The 20,450-nt window shown below is 32.8% G+C and overlaps 1 protein-coding gene across 2 annotated transcripts in view; it reads left to right on the top strand.

Moving 5' to 3' along the window:
- Positions 1–20,450, top strand: part of LOC118193453 (uncharacterized) — a 917,076-nt gene that overhangs the window by 770,139 nt on the left and 126,487 nt on the right. The gene's annotated exons all lie outside the window — the stretch shown is intronic.

Raw genomic sequence — 20,450 nt, forward strand, 5'->3', positions numbered from 1 at the left:
ACGATTCTCATGCGACGTCACTGATGTTCTGCCGTCCAGCCTTGCCTTTTGCATTTTATACTGGCCTTACATTTTGCATTTTTTTTCTTTCAGTAAAACTCCACTTCATTTCACGCATATGTGTCAATGTTTACCTCTCTCTCTCTACATCATTCCGTGAATTACTGAATTTTCAAATGTTCACGGACTTTGGGGTTACCTCTTATATAACAGTTGGCTTTCATATAAAGAGTTATACTATTTTTAAATTGCAAATTAAATTTATGACAGCACCTGTATGTTTTAAATCCAGGATAATCTACTCACCTTTATGAAAATTTTGCGAATCATTTTGTCTTCGTAAAAATATTTCGAAACGAATTGTTTTTTTTTCAATACATTACAGAGAGAAAAATTGTATTGATATAAAATAAATTAACGCGAAGGAATTTTATTAATTAAAATTTACAATCAAAGAATAAATTAATTAAGCTTGTTTTCCTCCAGTAATTCAAGTAACTTTCAGTATCTGTAATTTATCGCAACAGATAGCACTGGTGACAACGCCAAAGATCCACCGGTTTGGGAAAATTAATTGTGTCGGTTATCCGAAAGCTAAAGTTATCGCCTGATGTTCCTTTTCGCTTGTTCAAATAACCGCTATCTAAGTTAATACGTTACTCGGATAAAAACCCAGATAATGCAGAAACATACCAGAAAGCCAATGCAATGAATTTAATGAAAACGCTATTTCGCAAATTAGTTATCTTTAAGATTCACATCCTGTTATTAATTTTCATTTAGAAACTAATGATTTTGACATTTTAAAAATGTTTTACGGCCAGCGTTATATTTCTTTTAATTTAATATTTGGTAAAATTCTATGGTTAATACCCTGTGGACTTGCTCTAAGTAAAATAAATATTAATTAAGACATTCACTATGATTTGATTTCTAAGCAACAAACTAAATATATTTGCATTTTTGCTTAGTTAATTTCATTTAAAAAAAAATTGTATTTGGGACTTGCAATTAATTATTAAATGATTGTATATGGCTTCAGAATGAGTTTTCGTTTATATCATATTCTGGAATAAGATTAAATATTCATAATGCAAAGTTCAGCAGCTTTTCAAAGTAAAGCTCTTGGGTTTATCTTGAGTTCAGGAAGATAAATTTCATTATTTTTAGTACGATGATTTTTTATCATCGCATACATTAAATCATCACGAAATTGCTTACATAAAGCCTCACGAGTATACAGCAATAATTCATTATATAACTTTACTTTCATAGCAAAAGTTCATGGATCAGAGAACTGTTGAAAATTTGTCCTTTTGCTGTGTGTTCCTCAATTTGCACGGCAATAAAATGTGTTGTGATTTATTTCACTTTTCTGATATTAACATCAGAACAAGCCAACGAAATTCTTCTTGGCAAGTAATGCAAGACTGGGCGTGTTGTTGGTGAATTACTTGAATTACTGCAGACTGCGTGTGTCGTAAGTGCGTTACATGAATTGCTAGAGAAAAACAAGCTTGAACACCAAAGTACCATTTCGCTCAGTTTCACCCCCAATTTTGATGGAATGCACCCCGGGTGGATGGGTCAGAGGGTCTCTATTGTTAAAATATATTAAGTTTTTATTATAACCTCTTTCCCTACCATCAACCTCCCGACAGGATTTTCGGCTCGGCGCATATTTAGAGTGCCCCCATACCGCGCGAAATCTATACATTTACAAACATTCAGGCCTTCTCCGGGATTCGAACCCGAGCCTTTTAATACCGCAGTAGTTTCCCCTAACCGCTATACCGTCTGGGTGCCATAAAATAAATATGCTCATTGCTTCCTCACATTTACAGCAAGTTGAGAAATCTTATTAGATTGAATAAATAATTATTCCGTTCTCTTTCATGATTAAATAACCGCTTCCTTATTTATAGTTTGTCTTATTCTAGGTGCAAAAGTTTCTCCGAAAACGATGTGCTTTTCTAAATTATCGTTTATTCTCCTGTAATACGTCTAATAAATGTTTAGGGTTACAGTGCTCTTTGTTTCCTGCACTTATTCGCACTCTGAAGAAAGTAATTTTGCAGTATTAGAGAAACTTAATATATTTTAACAATAGATATGAAAGACGTTTTGCTAGAATTTCAACTACTAATCAATAACTTTCTATCCATAAGAGAAATGTCTATTCATAATATGTATTTTGAATTAGCAATATTTGCTGTATATAGGTAATATAACAGTGTCTGTTAATTTCATAGCACAGTTCATTATAGACTCGAATTTTAAATATTGATCAACTATTCTGTAGAAATAAAAAATATTCGTATAACAGTACTTACGCCTGAAAGGCTTTGGAGTCTGTGTTTCTCAGTCTACATAACTGTTGCTTAAAATGCCTTTTGCGTAGAGTCTGTATGTTTCAGTGCTTATAACAGTGTTATGCACTTACGTCTGTTTAAATGCTTTAGCGACACCTTTTATGTTACATTTTCTTTTATGTGTTATGTTCATTTCACAATACTTATACCTGCAATGACTTATTCGTAAGCCTTCTGTCTACAATACGGAAATATTCTTTTAACAGACGCATTCAAATAACAGAGTGAACCAATGCCATGTACGCATGTAAAAATTGTATCTTCCACAACTATTCATGCACAACACTATGTATCATAACTAATGTCTCTGGTATGCGGATCTTTAGTATAACATGTTTCTTCAATATTTGTTATGTACCCCACATATTACCCACAGTATATCACATGCGTAAAATACTTGTATTATTAGTTTTTATTACCCACAGTATATACCACATGCATATAATATTTGTGCAATTAGTTATGTCCGACTTAACAGTATTTTCTTGTATTAATATTTTAGTGTTTAGTATTTATCTCTAAAATTGCTTTATTTAATGCTTAGTGACGTACTATCTGTTAGTATAAGTGAATGTATTATATGTTCATCCTGCAATATTCACGTCTCAAACGTGTCTTGTTGAGGTACAATCTGTCTACGTTCAGAAATTACCATTTCTTTGTATTTCTTAGCACTTAGCCTTTCTTTGGCATTATATTCTTTTGAACATCTCTAAATGAACTCCTGATGTAGTGTTCTTGGAGAATCTGCAGTTGCTTATCCTAGACAGTTGTGGGCTCCGGACAATACACGAATAGTCTATGTAAGCCGCCCGGTTGTCCGGATTGGCTTTTTACGTGACATCTTTGGTACATAATATGCATTGTACATCTAAACTTAGTACTATCTGCAGGTTTCCTAACAGAAAATATCAGGCTCAAAATTTCAGCATAAATCTGCAACTATCTGTTGATATAGTCTAAAAAGTATTAGTCGAAAATAATGCATATACGGCCTGTGAATTATCTTGTTTTTTCTCAATATCACTAACACTCAATTATAAAATCAATTAAATCGCGTCGCCTAAGGATCTGTATAACAGAGACTCTCGCATTGATCGATAGTGAAAGCAGCGAAGTAACGAAAACTATCCTTGCGGGCAAAGTTCGAAAACAATCGATGTCTTCCTTCTTTATTATACATTATTTCACACCATACACATTTTAGTGTTTTAAAGCAAGTATTATTATTTGCTCTTTATACAGTCACAAATATTAATTTTTAAATAGTAACTCGCACACAGTATTGTGCTAAAATGTTGTAACAATTAAACCTTTCCGGCACGCTACCTTTTAAAGTCGGAGTTTTGATATAAAAAAAAGGTAGGCGGTCTAATTAGACCTAGAGGAGTACACAAGTACAATTTTGGGAAGATAGCACTTATCGTTTTAATTCTGTGGGTGTGCCCGAAGTGGCACACTGATTGAATAGAGCTTCGAAAAGAGTGCTGAAACGAGCATTGTTGTCAATGAACTGACAAGATGAGATGCGGATAAACAAAGAATACAGACTCTCAGTTGTCCTAGATTATCGGTGAGCCCGGTCTGGGCACACCTAGAGTTCACCGTTTGATTTTAGGCAAGATTTCAAGGTAAAACCTATAGTAACCTATAAATCCTTTTTCATTCAATTTTTCTGTGCGTACAGCAGGAAAATTTTAGTAGGTAAATTGATACTGGTAGATCTATATGGAGATTAGGCAGGCTACATTTGGTAGGTCGATTCCTAATGAATCCAGTATTCCTAGCGAAATAAGCAGGATATATATGTATAGTCATGTTTTTGCTGAGATGCAATAAGAATATAATACAGTTTATTTTAAAAGGTCCACAATGAAGGTACCTAGGTGTGTTTTCAGCTAAAACAATTACTCACTCTAATTGAAAACATCTCCAAGTCGAATGAAGAATGTACAATGCGAAAATTTAAAAATAATATATTTAAGAATACAAAGCAGTTTATATAAATAGGCAATTTCTAGATGCTGTCATAAAATAAAGCTCAGATATTTTTACTAAATAAGAAATATAATAAATTTAATAAGAATCTGTAAATATTTTATCGTTGTCAGGATTAAAATGCTTTAAACTGGGGGTCTTCAACCTTTCATGCCCGAGAGCCACATCAATAAATTCACAAAGATCCGCGGGCCACATATGTGTCAAAAAATAGTGTAGTCAGAAAATTTATATAAAAAAGAGAAGTTTGCTTTGCAAGACTACAGTTGATTCTAAGCGAAAAGATAGTGTTACAGATTTCATTATATATGTACATTGGTTCCTAGAAGTCAAATGGAAAACGAATTAAAATGTTTAAAAAAAATTGTTAACTACGAAAAAATGTATAACGATGATTGTACAGAACTATGTTACAAAATGCATTTACAATATAATAAAGAAAAAAAAAAAACTTACATTACTGTCTGGAGATGGTAGTTTCTTTAGTTTTAATGCAAATTTGACATTGTTTTTGCTTGATTAAAGCTTCGATATCCGGTTTAATTTGCGTTGTTGCAATTCGTAAAGTTTTCTATAAATGTCTGTCTGTTAGCCGTGTTCTTGTTTTTGATTTTAGGATTTTCGTTTTACTAAAAAGCTGTTCACATATGTAGGTACTCCCAAAGACAGAAGACATGAAAAGTCCATGTTTACGAATTCCTGGATACATGTCTTCGAATAAAAAGCAATTAATGTAAGATTTTAAAAAAACTTGCATTTTACTGCAGAGTCACACTGTAAATCTATAAATTCTAATTGAAGTTCAGTTGGAACACATATTACATAACATAAAGTGAAATTTTTCAAAAATTCGTCATTTTCTGAAAATTGTATCTCAAATAATATCAGGCATGTCATAAAATGTTTTAAATATCAAGAATAAGAGAAAAAAGTTTTTATACGACAAAAAGCTGACAAGACAATTTTTCTTGAAATCGAAATTTCTTCAAATTCTTCATTTCTTCTTCAAATTTAAATATGGGACCACTAAAATGCCTTCAGCGGGTCACACGTGGCCCGCGGGGTATGGGTTGAAGACCCCTACTTTAAACAATGCTACTTCTTTGTATATAAATTAATATATTCTAACTGAAGAAGACGGATAATAAAAAGAAATTAAACTCCAATTATAAAGAGGGAGAGTGACTTAAAATGTGCTACAGGTTTTAGAATTAAAGGATCTTTTACAAAATGGTAAGTACGATAAAGAAATACTCGGGTAATAATTAATCTAAAAACATTATGAAAATCTCATGGCCCTTTTTTTGTATATTAAATAATTAATCTCTTTGCCAGATTTGATATAAAATTAGCTGGTTATAGAGTTCCTCAGTTCTATTCTGTTAAACTAAGTGTCAAGGAACCTAGTGAACTGCTTAGTGAATAATCGATTGGTTTAAAAAATAGAAAGCGTGAACTCAAGAAGGGTTAATTACCCTTTATTCACTAGAAATAAGATTAACAGTTGGCCCCTTTCTTTGAGCGTACAGCAAAGTCTTCACTTTGGCTTAAACTCAAAAGTAAGAAATAAGAACTAACTAATGACTAACTAAGAGATTTAGTCGAAGCTAAAACAATTCTAAAGTACTTGGCCCGTAATATTAAATTAGCCAGCAGACTAGCAAAAGGCACGTAATACGGACGAGCGTAGTAACAGCTTAGAGAAACGTAGCCCAAAGGCAAACGAGCGCTACTCAGGAATCCTCACTCTCTCTGTTGACGTCAGTTATATTTCACTTAAATACTGTTCTGTTTCTCATTTGCATTCAACGCAATTCTAAAAACTCATTCTGGTAGGGAGATGTAAGTTAAAAAGAGAAAAGACAGGAAAGGTTCACTAAATTAAAATAACTGTTTTAAAATTAAAATATGCCTTGCAATATGTATTGAAATGATAAATACAAGCCAAATTTGAAAGCATTTGATCCACAAAATTATTTTCCGAATGATTAAAATAAAAGTGGAATTAAGAATTATTTCTGATTTGCAGCGTCTATTTATGTTTCAAATTTTTTTTTTCTGGTTAAAAATGAACTTCATTCTTTTTAAATGGAAAAAAATAACTCTCTTTCTTATATTTTCATTAGATTCTAGATATTGCTTATTTAAATTAGCTAATGATAAACGCATCTGAAAACAAATAGAATCATTATAGATTAAGTTAGATTTGTAACTCCTATTATATTTAAGTATATTGGAATAAATGAAGTGAACCTCCTGCGTATGTCCCGTGCAAATAAAATGAAGCCATAAAACGTCACGGTATGACGTCACGACTCATCATAGCCGCTACCGTAAGCGGAATTCTGGTTGATTTTGTTTACATTCTAATCGGCATTGTCTATATGTTAGCTCTACATCATTGAGCATTTGTAGGTCTCTCCGTTCTAGTTTTAATACTAAACATAAAAGATTTTCTTCTTAATATACAGAAAAATCATATGGATTTCAAATAACTGCTTCAAATTTATTAAAATCTAGGTATATGAAAATCTGCAAATGGTAACAATAACACAAATATATACATGTAAAATGTGGAAGATCGATGGAAGCTGCAATGATGTTTTATGAAATATATACTTAAATACACATTTTTGAGACTGCGGCCATTGAAATTTGCTTTCAAATACAGAGTAATTTTATTTAACAATATGTTTCTTAGTCGTAGCCGTGCGCTGTATGGCGGCCATGATAAGTCATAACCTAGCGTTGCTGAGATTTCATTGAATTCACTGTTTTAACGATAGGCTTAATCCATATATCCTAACCTCCTTACTGGTTCCGTATGGGATATTGATCTCGAAAGGGTGTTTTGCCTTAAATCACTAAAAATGATGTATCACTTTTTCAAATTGTTGTCATCAAATATTATCGCGCCGTAGTGTAGTTAAAGAAATAAGGAATAATAAAGAATTTGAATGAATACATGTATTTTCTCCCATTGTGAAAAAAACAACGATATACACAGCCACCAAATTTTGAATAACGCAGTCCTCCACAGGAGCACCTAGAAGATCGAATTTTGAATTTCGAATATTTTTATTATCTGTTTCAGATTTTTGAAAGAATCTTTTGTTAATAAACTTAATTTTAACGAATATATGGTTGTAGGGTTTATATTTATTTTAACTAACATTTATTTTAAGCTATCTTTCCTATCAAGCCTTTACTTTCCCCTAGAATTGCCAATGCCAGAGTATGCAAATCGTAGTAGAACGCGCAGAGTATTCAAATTTCAGCAGAAGTAAATTGAGTTTAAATAGAAATGAAACGAGATTGTAAGTGTGCTTCTTGAATCGCGAGCGTAAAGGTTGCTAGGTAGAAATTTAAGAACCGCGCGTTTCGGCCTGTGTGCCTATTTCGGCAGTTCGTTGAATCTTTCAACTTCTTAAACAGTAAGTTTGCTGAATCTCAGCTGTATCTTAGAACGCGGTTAAGTTAGTTACGATTATAGAGCCTCGTAGGTAGTGATTTCGTTATTTATTCATCCTGTCATTTATTTTTAGTTGTACTTTTCTATTTTATTACACCGCCGGGTCGGCGTAGTTTGTGAGCGTTACGTGAACGCAGCTGTGATTTCTTAAGTGGAATAAAAAGGGATTTAAACCCTTCTTACGAGATTATGTAATTTACAGTTCATAATAGTCACTACCACCGTGCTGACAAGTTGGGGCCACGCAACATTATATGGTTAATAAAATCAAATATTTCAAAGGCAAAGTGCAACACTGTACGGAATAACAACATTTTTATCTCTAGCAAGTGAGACTCTCTATAGGAAATTCTAAAGATATGTTGTTTCTAAATATTTTGTGATTTTCTGTTTAATCGACTTTTATGTGGAGTAAGGATCAAGAGCGTGATAGTTAATAGGTAAAGTAAACACATAAAACCACACATAACATAAAACAGTTTAAGAAAGAAAATGAAGTTTGTAAAGCCATCTTAGTAAGAAAATTGAACATTGATATGATGAAATGAAAACAGACTGGAAAAAAAAAATCTAAACAGAAAAATTTGTGCCGACACTTAACGATGCATCTGGAATTGTAAGATTATACGCTGTGCTGCTTTTAATTTTTTTGTAATTTTGCTATTGAATTGCGTACGGCGTAAGTGCGAAGAAATTCAGGTTTAATGCTAAAGCTAAAAAGAAAAAACAAAAAAGGGTTAGTAGGAGTAAGTGTAACAGCAAATTGGTAGAATGCTAGCTCAGCGAGCTTGGAAAACTTTAACAAACAAACCCTTTTGGGCCACCATTAAAATCTGAAATATTTCAGACTTTTTAAAAAATATTTAGAATATCTCTCGATTAGAATACTCGATAGAATCGAAATTTAGAATATCGCTCGATATATTTTACTCATTTCCAGCTTCTGTCATTTTTATCATTATTAGCACTATGGAGAATCATGGGTGGATATATTGATTTGATCCAGTAAACCTGGACAGTAACTAAGAGAGACCGTATGAATCACTCTCTCAGTGGGATACATATTCGAAATGAGTAACCCATCAGATGGAGTCTCAAGACCTGTTTTTTTTTTCTTTCTGGTAGACGGTTTTCTTACAGATGGATTTTATATAGACTTATCCTATAGAAAGAGTCATTGGTGAATGTGAGTCGAGTGATTGGGGTGAGCATGCATTATTAAGGATTGCAGTTCTCACTCATCGACATACCATCTGTTGTCTAGCCACTAAACAGAATTGTAAGGGAATATTCCATATTTGTATTATGTTTACGAGTTACTTTTCTTACCACAAGAAATAGATAATCGGAAACTTTTATTCGATAAGCAGAATTTTGGAGAAATGCTCATTTATCCAAACACTTCACAATGGAAATTAACTGCTTGATTTTACATTACGATATGTAAGAAAGAGAATGAACATATCAGAATTGGAACAATATCCTCTAAAATATTTTAAATTTAGTGTTACGTATGAGATAAAAGCAGATAGTTTAGTCTTAGTATAATGCACAAAAGGCTGCTCTGATGCTTCAAAACTCTTTTTCGGACTTTCTAAAGGTTCCCACTTGTGTTTCCTCCGAATGACACTCATATTTATAATCTGGATTATTATTTAAAATGCATGCATTAATGGACCTATCAGACATCTGATTTAATGTTCAGATAGGCTTAGGTATCTCGTAAAGAAACGAAATTTTTTCTAAATGCCAGAAGCAATATAACTCTGTAAACCTCGCACGTTCAAGTTTAGAAGTTGTGAAATCCTGCTATAAAGTGTTTTTCTGAAACAATATTTATTTTAAAACTCTCTACAGACAGAGAGTTATATTTGTAACATAAAAAATATTATGTTTGTACGGAAGTGCCTATTTTCTTTCAAAGTGGAAATAAAATCTCCCGTACGGTGTGAGTCACCAGAAAGGAAATAATTCTAAATCTACTAAATCCCGAAAGACAGGAGAAAGCTTTTAGATTTTTTCTGTTTTTCATTTTCTACTGAGTCGCCGATCATCTTTAGATCTTATACGTAGCACACCAGGTTTACACTCTTCATGCCCAGCTATCAAATACAAAAAAAAAAAAAAAAAAAAAAAAAAAAAAAACATTTCTTAGAAGTAAATTATTGAACTACTTAGAGCCTTTCTTTCTTTTTTACCTTACGTCGGCATTTTGTTATCTGTGGCTATTCGGGCATTTTGTTCCATATTTTTTGACAGAAGATAATCCAATTCGCTACAAAGAAATATTTAAAAGGAAATGTAACAGCTGTAGCAAATGGGATTGATAACAGGAATTAAGCGCGTACAGAACATAATCTCTCATCTTTAAATATCTTAGGCTATTTTCTTTACCCTTGATTCAAAGACATTTAGATTTTTTTTAAAGTTCTTGAACGCTCAGCAACAGAAACACGCACATTCACACATAAAAAACACTTTGGTATCAATAATTTAGTTATCAGAATCTTTCATTGTAAAGTAATTTCAGGCTTTTCTCATAACATGAAGAAAGTAATGTTAACTATTGCTATCAAATAAAAGATAATTTGAATTCCCAATTTAAAAAATATTTCACTTGTTTGAATCATATAGGCGTTTCCCTATTTTCCGTCCCCACTTGGCTGCAGATGACTGATTTAACCTCTTCGTCTTTCGTAACGTGTATAGCGCGTTCAAGTGAAACTTCCGCAGGGCGGCCGTAACGCGCTTCAAGCGTTCTTCTACGTTTTTAAACTTTTAAACGTTTAAAACGCTTTCTAAATGTTAACTTGTTTGAGTCTTTATTTTTCTTTGTTCTAATACCTCCTAGAAGGCAGCACTAATCAAACATTGTATTTCTAATCGAATTTGCCCCGGGTTTTATGAATATTCGCGGCATTTTACATGAGAGACAATACAGTGAGAGATGGCTTCAAAGTCTACTCAGCAGAAAAAGAGAAAAAATGAGGTTTTGAATTGGACAAGAAGGATATACGTTTGATGAGTACAATCCATAATAACTCGATGATTGATGTTGGAACACGGAAAAAAACTGTAAAAAAAACTAATAATTGTAAAAGATTACATTTACAAAATGGGAGGAGTGGACCGCCTGGATCAGATGTTACCAAATTATCCTGCTGTTAGAAATAAGCAGAAATATTATTATTTTCCATTATGTTTTATTTCCTTATAATTTTACGCAATATTCATTGGCATTAATCCACTACGAAAGTCATGTAAGGAAAGTTACGATGTACAGAGAAAACAACATTACATGCTACGAAAAAGAGACGGCCGCTGGGTGAAAGTTTTCGCGGACAGGACAGGACGGCGAAAGAGTTAATACAGGGTTCCTTAAACTGTGGGTCGCCAAAAATGTTAGCAGTTTGTATATTTTTTTAACTTATTATAACAATTTTACAATTACCGAATATTTTTACACAATGTATCTGAAAATAAATAAAGATAACACAATACAGACAAAGAAATTTTTTATAATATAAACGTTCATTTTCCTTGCTTTTCACGTTACGCTGTCATTTCCTCTGTTACTTATTAAAACTTTTACATTGTTGTGTGTCTTAAAATTAGAAATCAAGGTTAATGACCTGAAGCTGCAATAATGTATCAGAGTACAAGCGAAAAAACTGACAATTTCACTCACGCGTGTGTCGGATTTGCGCAATATTTATGGGGCCCCACAATTTTTTTGTAAATATTATGGGACCTGGGGGTCGCGAAAAAAGTCTCAGTGATAAAAAGGAGTCGAGATTGAAAATGGTTTAACCCGTTTAGTACGGGCGAGTCATATATGCATCAGCAGTAAACATTTTCTCAGGGCCGTGTGTGTCATATTTGAATCTCTATTTAATTCACACTATGGCCGGGCGTACCACATTTGACTTTTTAGATAGAACATTTAATTAATATTTTTTATTGCCGCTAGGTCTGTAATTTTGAAATATATCGAAAGTTAAGTATGTTTACCTTCATTCCTACGCAATGTTTTTAGTATTTTGTTTCGGAATGAAAGTGAGATTCGTGGATGTGTGTTGAGCAATGTAATGTCTCTTTAATGTGGTACAAACAAATGCACATGTTCTCGCTGCATTGAGGTACTTTTTATTTTTATTTTTGTGATATAGTGGGATAGATGTTCTGTCATATATAGTGGGATGGTGTTCTATCATTAAAGATTACTTTATTACACTAGATTTTTCCTCTTGTTTATTACTCTTAGAGTTTTCCGGCATTGAGGTGAATATTTTGTATCGTCGGCGAAACGTCTTTTTTTCAATGGCAAACAAAAGCAGTATCTGAACGTAGAATATACACAAATGCTAATTCGTTAGTGTTGAGTAATGTAATGGTTCTTACTGTGTCATTTTATATAAACAGACGAACATGTTCTCTATGCTCTGAAATACTTTTAATTTAATTTATTAATTTTTCTTATTATTATTTTATTTTTTTCCCGTTATAGTGGAGTAGATGTTCTATCATTAGAGACTTTTTTATTACTCTTTGAGTTTAAGAAAGCCTGATATCCTTATTTTTCACACCACATGGATGCAGTTGAATTATTTAATATCGTGTAGTTACTTACAATTAATCATGTAGAAAGTTATATTTATCAAATACAAAACAATTATATAGAATTTGTTTGCAATGCATTTATACAAATCGTGTTAATTATTTACAACCAATATTAGATGTTGCTCAGTTAGATGTTTCCTTTCCTTGACACTCTTTCTACCCACGCTAAATGCGGCATAGGCGTTTCGACATAGATCTAGAGCTTCGAATCTAAGCAATTACTCTACAGATTTGTGGTCTAAATCATGAACATTGATATCTTTTAGAAGGAGTACAAAAATACCCTGAAAAATATTATACCTAATTTTTCCCCAATACAATTATAATTTTTTTTAGAGACGCTATTATTTTTTGAAAAACACTGTGCTTAGGATACATGAATGAAAGTAACGTATGAGATAGTAATTATGTTTTTTTAGTAAGTTTTATCTATCTCTAACACGTCGTAGAGTCATTAGGTTATTTTGAAACAGGAGACATGAATAATGAGCAATGCCCTCACCGGAACCTAGACCTAGACCGGAACCTAGACCTCTCGAATGCGACCCGTGTGCTACTGTTACACCACCAAAGTATGCAGAAAGGAGGGAGAAATTACTTTATATAATCCCCTTTTAAAGAACATTTGGAGATTATGGAACGCAATCGCCAAATCCTGCTGGGGAAGCATCATCACCCACTATCTTTTAGTTCCGGCGGCATTATAAAGCCATTAAATGTTTTTGAAGCAGGGGACATAAAAAAATGTGCAATGTGCTTGCCCGGGCTCGAACCTGGACCTCTCGAACAGGCGCTGATTGTGCCACAGTTCCCTTACGAAGTCATGCAGAAAGGTGGGAGAAAATAAATTATAAATTTTCTTATAAGGTATTTCTCCCACCTTCTTAGAGTGCTTTCGTGATGTAGTGATTTGCACTCTCGGCGCATACTCGAGAGTTCCGTGGTTCGATTCCCGGCGACGGCATTGGTCATTTTCGAAGTCTCCTGCTTCGAGATAATCTAAAGTCTCTACACTACCGCCCGAACTGAAAACAGTGTGGTTGACGATTTGGCGATTGGGTCCCCTAATTCCTAGTTGCCCTTTAAAAGAGGGATTATATAAGGTATTTCTCCCGCTTTCTTAGCCTAACTTCATGGTGTAGTGGTCCACACACGCGGCGCGTGCTCAAGATTTCCGTGGTTCGATTCCCGGAGAGGGCGCTGTTCATGTCTCAAGTCTCCTGCTTCGAAATAACCTAATGTCTCTACAAATTTAAGCTACAGCTTACTTTCATGTAGAATTTATTGCGTAACAATTTGATAAAAACTTTTCTTACTCTTTTATAGATATGCTGTAAAACGCGGTATGCATTGAAATCCATTTTTAGAAAATCATCCAAACTGCTTATTTTATTTCTTCGTTCTTAAATGTTAGTTCCCTTTAATGTTCTGTTCGAAGTTAATTGCGTTTAGTACGTTGCGAAGACTTACAGTTATATTCGTCTTTGTTATACGGACTACAGTAATAATATATTCGTGCGTCTAAAATAAATAAATCTGTTAAAATATTTGCCATTTAAATCGTTAAACGTGCTTATATTCAAATATTTAATTGTGTATTATACTCAAACTTTTATTGTTTAGTAAAAAAACGATAAATAGTTAAATAAAACGATAAAGCATTTATTTTAGGTCAAACATGCGTACAAAATTCCACTGAACTACGAAAATGAATGAAAAAAAAATTTCCCCTAAGCAATCATGATTCTTGACATCAAAATGACAGCTGAAATGGCGGGAACATATGGCGGGGACAGAGTTTAACGAGCCCTAAAATGTGTGGTGAGCAGGGGATGTATTACATTTTTTCCCTTGTAGAATATGCAAGTAGTGCTCACATACAGAAACTCAAATTAATTTTATTAGCTTCTTTAATAACGCTGAGTGCTCTTTAATTACACAGACGTTGTATCTATTTCAATAAATATTGTCCATTGATATGGATATAATAACATATATTCTTAGAATAAAGAAGAGTTTATATGAGAGATATTTCAAACCCGTGATTAGTTAACATTTTCTGCTGATCACACAGAATTAAATTCCAGCTAGTTAAATATTCAAAATTTTCAAATCCAAAATTTTCCTTTCGATAATATGCAATATTAATAGAGACTTGAGTAATGAGAATTTCCAGCTTAAGATTCAACAATAAGTAATGTTATAACAAATACTGAATCACTAATCATCACAACTAGAAACTATTGTATTTAATTCGCTACCTTAATCTAGATCAAAATTTTTAAACTTTTGTTCGAAGTAGGCTCTAAAAAGTAATATACGACAGTAAATTGGGACTCGAATTTCGCGAATATTGTGCACGTGCAATTATACATACTGTGTGTTAAGTTCTTTAATGCAAGCTGTAATTTTTACCAGTTCGACTATGTTGATTTTATAAACAGAACCCCAATGCATCATAAGTGCAAAACAAATTTCCAGGAATTAAGTAAAGTATATTATTTATGAAATTCCTTTCATAAAGATGCTTTGTTTTATTCTTAGAAACTTCGTAAACGATATTGTGTATCTGGAATCGATATTTAAGGAAGTGAAGTTTATAGACGCTTTATTCAGATACCCTATACAGATTGTAGTTTAAAAAATGTGTAATGAAAATCTGATATTTTCCTTATGAATTCTTTTTAAATTAAATTATGTACTTTTGATGCAATCTTGATCACCTAGAAATTGAAACAAAAATGTAAAAAGTAAGTGCACGCATAATGTAATAAGATTGATAACTGAAGATATAATTTTCCTACGACGCAACTTCTTATCGTAAGGTCTAGCCATTGCATCTACTCTAACCTCAGCTCAAAAGTAAATAAATAAATAAAAATAAATAAAAACCTAAAAGCTTTGAGATTTTATATTTCCCCGAATTTTTTTTTTTTTTTTTCATTTACAAACACATACACGTTTTGACATCATTTGGGCTGAAGCCTTTTTGGTCTAAATGTATTTAAAAACAGCATATTTTCAGAATTTCCGATTGACAGTTATGCCGCTAGAGATTAAAATGTTTTATTTCGTACAGTGTTACCACTGCTTCCTTTGCAATTGATGACTTTTTTAATCAAAGGTTAATTATAGGTTTCCGAAATATGCAATAGACAAAAAGACAAATTGAAAATTTGAGCTTCCTGGTGCCCATAGCTTACTTAGCATAATTCCCAGGGATGGACAGTAGACACCCAGAAAGAATTGAAAACTGAACCAAGAATTGCATTCACTGGGCAGATGAGAATCCTTAATATGTAGCACCAGTGCTTTTACGCGAAGCTAAAGTACTAGGTATTGCGGCATCGAAAACACAGTCGTTCTCGAACTGTATTTTTTCGAAGAGGTCGCTTTCTTAGGTATGGAAATATGCTCCATCAGATGTGCTAAGCACAAAACAATGTTGCAGAATTAGGTAATTCTAGAACCGAAGCAATGAAATGTCGTTAATGACGCTGTATGGATACACGATGGTACTCTTCCAAATGTCACCATATGTGTCCGTCGAATGCTGCAATAACTTTTTACAGATAGAGTCATCTACCGTAAATCTACAGTTTCGCGGCCACCGCGGTCCCCTGAATGTTCTCTTTGCGAAGTTAATTGCGTATAGTACATTGCGTAAAATTTACAGTTATATTCATCTTTGCTGTACGGTCTTCACTAATAACATATCTGTATGTACATCTAAAATAAATGAATCTGTTAAAATTCTCTCCGTTTAAAATGCGTTGCTTGCTCATGCTTGCTTTAAAATGTGTTGCTTGCACCGTTGGATTTCTGGTTCTGGGTTTATCTAAGGTGTTCATCGGATACACGAGATTTTTGTCAGAGCTGAAAGATGTCATAAACCGTGAAGTTGTACGGATTATTTCTACGATATTACATCTATCATTGCTGTCAACAATCCCCCGTATTACGTATTTCCGGAGTCATTCTGACTAGAGGGCGCTGCGTTCGTCCTAATAGTCAGTGGCAGGCAGGATACTAAAGGTGTAAGACGTGGAAGGCAGAGATGCCTAATAATATATCTAATTGATTGAAATTTTCGTATATTTTCTTGTAAATAAATGTTGTTATTGTTAACAAAACCTCTTATTATCTCTTGGATGCACCTTTAGTCTCACAGAACCATTAGATGCAAAACCCCGCATACAATGCGTTATCATCTGGGAGGGAGAAACGTGGAAATTCCAATAAAAATATTTTTAAATGTTTACAAAACAGAGTATGATTTATAAGAAAATTAGTTGCAAAAAAGCTGGTTACTTTTGGTATTGCTTTAAATGTTAATAGCCCAAAGGGACAGTTTGTCAAGAAAGGCTATTAATTTCGTTTTGGCATTTTGCCTTGATTCGCTATAAACGGCGAATCACTTTCCAAATTGTTGCCAACAAATATTAGAGCCCTGTCTTTTATTTAAAGAAATTACATAATGGAGAATCTGTATAAATGTATATATGTTTCTCGCATTGTGATAAACCAACTGTGCCTAGAACCATAAAATTTTGACTAACGTATGTATCCACCCGAATACGGGTAACAATATGTTTTGCTACATATTTCATATTTTGTAAAGCATTTATGAAGTTTTGATTAAGAAACTCCACGATTTCAAAGCCAGCAATGGCAAAACTGTACAGATTCAATATATATATATATATATATATATATCCAGCGCGCGAGACTCTGTATAGGAAATTCTAAAGACATGCTCCTTTTAAAATTATTTTGCGATATTTCTGTTCAACTTAATTTTATGGTAATTTTATGGGTTTTAAAATAAAGGTAACACACAACAGGTTTAACAAACGCCTATTTGGGCGTAATATAAAATCTGAAATTTTTTACTTTAGATATTAGTAATAAAATTATTATTTTGCTCATAAAACTGGGTAACAAGTTAAATGCACTGCAATATATGTTTTGTAGTACTTTCAATTCTGTAATTGTTTAACTTTCTTTTCTACAACACAGTTTATACATCCTTACATTATTACATAATCTGTAAATTACAGGTCATATGCGTGCTTGTAAATGTTTATTTTATCTTTCGTAGTTCTACAATTCTTTTATATTTCCAAATTACCCTGCTTATTATAGCTATCTATCATATATAAATTTCAGTATAAAAAAACTTAAGCTATCTCTATCGCGATCGCTTTCGATGCATATTTTTAGATCAAATCGAAAGATTACTGTAGAATATGCCAGGAATAAATTTGAAATATTTCTTTCACGTTGCATATGGAAATATAAAGAACATGCGTTATATATATGTAAATATAACGCTGATTTTTATTGTTTGACTTCCAAATTAATATAAGTTACTTTCATGTTAATTCTTCTGTGTAGCTTCTGTTTTTTCGGCGGTTTTCACCAAAATAAAAATTAATTAAAACCTAATAGTTGAATTAATTTTAACGACGAGCGAAGTTGTGATTTACAGAGATTATTGCTTCGATTCCATTTTCTATCTTGTTTTGTTAAGATTTGTTTTCTGTCTCTTTAATTTAAGACTAAAAGTAAAAATGAAAACGAATAAGAAAGTTTAAACGAATTGTAACGTGTTTCTTTAACCTCTTCGTCGTCCGTAACGCGTCTAGCGCGTTCAAGTGAAACTTCCACAGGACGGCCGTAACGCGCTTCAAGCGTTCTTCTACATTTTAAAACTCTTAAACGTTTAAAACGCTTTCTAAATGTTTACTTTTGTTTCTTCTAATACACTTTAATACACAATAATGTTTCTAATACACAATAATGTAATAATTATTGCGTACTAGAATTATTACAATAATGTAATAATTCTAATGCACAATAATGTTTACTTTTGTTTATTTCTAAATGTTCACTTTTTTTTTTTTTTTTTTTTTTTTGTTCTAATACCTCCTAGAGGGTAGCACTAATCAGGCATTCTATTTCTAATTGAATTTCCCCCCCCCGTTTTTATGAATATTCGCGCCATTTTACATAAGATACAAGACAGTGAGAGATGGCTTCAACGTCTACTCAGCAGAAAAAGAGAAAAAATGAGATTGTGAATTGGAAAGAGAAGAAGGATATACGTTTGATGAGTACAGTCCATAATAACTCGATGATTGATGTTGGAACACGGAAAAGAACTGTAAAAAAAATAATTGTAAAAGATTGCAACAACAAAATGGGAGGAGTGGACCGCCTGGATCAGATGCTATCAAATTATCCTGCTGTTAGAAATAAGCAGATATATTATTATTTTTCGATTATGCTTTATTTCCTTATAATTTTACTTAATATTCATTGACATTCATCCACTACGAAAATCATGCATGGAAAGTTATGATGTACAAAGAAAACAACATTACACGCTAAGAAAAACAGACGGCCGCTGGGGAGAAATTTTCGCGGACAGGAGAGGACGGCGAAAGGGTTAACAATCTAAAGCAAACATGTTTGTGGTACTGCAACGACAAATAAGTTTCATATGATGAATTTATTGTTAATTTCTGGATTGTTAATCTCTCTTTTGATACAAGTGTGTTGTTTCAGTATTATATTTTTTTAGCTCAAATCGGAGTTAAACCAGAAGAGCTATTACTGTCGGGACGGCATTCTGCTTCCAAATCCCTAAAGGGATCCGTCACTTTTCAGTTTGTTGCCACCAAATATTATGACCCAATATTATATATAAAAAATTAAATGTCGAAGAATATGCATGGATGTGTGTATGTTTCTCGCAGTGCGAAAAAAAAAAGTGGTACATAGAGCCATCAAAGTTTGAATAACGTAGCCCTCCACTGAAATATGAGTACATAGAAGCCTGAACTTGGAATTTGTTTTATTACCTTTTACATATTTTATAAAATTTTAACGAATTTTTTATTTAAAACATCAATGACTTCAAACAGAGCAGTGGCAAATTGTATTGAATAAAACATTTTTATCTCCAGCCCGCGAGACTGTCTATCTGAATTTCTAACGATATGCTGTTTTCAAATATTTTCCATCCAAAGGAGAGTTAGCCTAAATGCTTTCGAAACCTGTATATATGTGGTAAATGAGCAGAACACCGCTTTGAGCGTAATATAAAATCCGAAATCTTTCAGCCATTTTTTAAAGGCCGAAAGAGGCGAAAGACCAAATGGGCAGTTAGTTTCAAAACGGAATTTTGCGTAGAATTATTGTAAACGGCCTATCACTTTTAAAATTGCTGCCACCAAATATTAGCGTTCTACATTAATTTTAAAGAAATTTAAAGAACGATCTACGTTAATATGCGTGCTGATTTTGATTACGTATTCTAGCCCTCCGAGAGCACGTAGTTTCGCCAAGAAAGTTCAGGTTTCTTAAAACTGCCTCAAGAAAGACGTATCTTCTTTATTTTAATATGAAAGTGCCATTAGTACTTTTTACCCTTTTTATGCACTTTCAATATATTGCCCTAATTTCATGGGCATATATCAAGATGCACGTATATATACTTTCAAAATGATTTAACAATATCCTATTGCGTATATGTACGCGGTTTTGCCGGTCAGAGAGCTAGTCCGTATGCAAAAAATAAATGTCACCAGGTTAAAAACTTCAGACAAAACTCTTCTCATTCCCAAGGGGGAGAATCATTTATTTATGATTTCCATGTTATGACATGACAGTACGTATTTAAGTTTATTACATGAAAAGAATTTATTGGGTCAGCCCATAAATTCGTGCGCAATTTTTGATAAATTTTAAAATAATATAAAAAATGCAATTTAACATTTTTATCAATTATATATTTTCTTCCATTATCTACAATGGCTCGCCATCATAAAAGCAGCTTTTTTATGCCATTGCTGAAGAAAGATTTCTGAGTTTAGACGGCAAAGTTGTTCACTATAAACGTCTGAATGAATCGCTTGATTGGGTTCTAACAGTTCAAAACGACCTGAACTGGGTTCATTATCAGTGCTGCCTTTTCCAAATTA

This window comes from Stegodyphus dumicola, chromosome 5 (genome assembly GCF_044657685.1).
Source record: "Stegodyphus dumicola isolate Sdum_Otavi_A_Nest chromosome 5, ASM4465768v1".
Lineage (NCBI taxonomy): Eukaryota > Metazoa > Arthropoda > Arachnida > Araneae > Eresidae > Stegodyphus > Stegodyphus dumicola.